The sequence below is a fragment of the Selaginella moellendorffii genome, unplaced genomic scaffold (genome assembly GCF_000143415.4).
Source record: "Selaginella moellendorffii unplaced genomic scaffold, v1.0 SELMOscaffold_155, whole genome shotgun sequence".
Lineage (NCBI taxonomy): Eukaryota > Viridiplantae > Streptophyta > Lycopodiopsida > Selaginellales > Selaginellaceae > Selaginella > Selaginella moellendorffii.
This window is the reverse complement of record NW_003314416.1, coordinates 154,714-155,164: the sequence shown is the minus strand read 5'-3', so window position 1 is coordinate 155,164 and position 451 is coordinate 154,714.

The window sequence follows — 451 nt, the reverse complement described above, 5'->3', positions numbered from 1 at the left end:
TGCGCCGTGTTCTTGGTTCCACTGAACGCAGTGAGCGCTGCTTGTGTAAGCGGCGTTGTGAGCTGTGGTTTATGCGTCTACGAGCGGTTGCGGCATTGCGAGCGCCATTGCGAGCGGCAGTTTATGCGAGTGGCAGTTTGTGCGAGCGGCGCTACGAGCAGTTGCGGTGTTGCGAGCGGCGCTACGAGTAGTTGCGGTGTTGCGAGTGGCACTGTCTTTGGTGTGGCTACCGCTTCCTCTTGATATTCGGCACTTGTGCTTCCTGGTATGTTCACCATGGAATGGCTTAGGACCACATTTAGAAATGGCATGAGGCCACATGCCATCTTGGGCCCTTGCAATTTCATGGCTAGCGTATTGTCATGTATGTTTTTACTTGCCTGCAGCTGTGTGTATATCAAGATGGGATGACTAGTCACGCACACGAAAATATATACAGTTGCAGCAAGGC